Genomic DNA, 392 nt, shown 5'->3' on the forward strand with positions numbered 1-392 from the left:
CCCAGCCTGGGACCACGTCTGCCGCTTGAAGCTGGAGGCCTCCTGTGCGCCGACGTCTGTCTCTCCGTCCATGTGTCTGGTTCCCGGAGCTGGAGCCATCTCTGCTGGAGGGGAACGCGGCCGGGAGCCAGGCGCGGCAGGGAAGGGGTGGGACCCCGGTGCGCCCACGTCTGCACACGGGAGCACGTGCATGAGGCGTGTGCGTTCGCAGGGCCCGCAGTAGGGGCGTGGGGCAGGGGCCCGGGGTAGGCCCCGGCCCAGCAATAAGGCCCCCGAACCCTGCTGTGGCAAGTGCGGCCACCCTGCCCAGGGCATCCCCGGTCGGGCGCCTCACTGTGACTCCCACCCCTGCTGGTCAGTAAATTCTCCAGAAAGCTCCAGCCTCTGCCTCT

The sequence above is a fragment of the Bison bison genome, unplaced genomic scaffold, assembly GCF_000754665.1.
Source record: "Bison bison bison isolate TAMUID 2011002044 unplaced genomic scaffold, Bison_UMD1.0 scf7180017864289, whole genome shotgun sequence".
Lineage (NCBI taxonomy): Eukaryota > Metazoa > Chordata > Mammalia > Artiodactyla > Bovidae > Bison > Bison bison.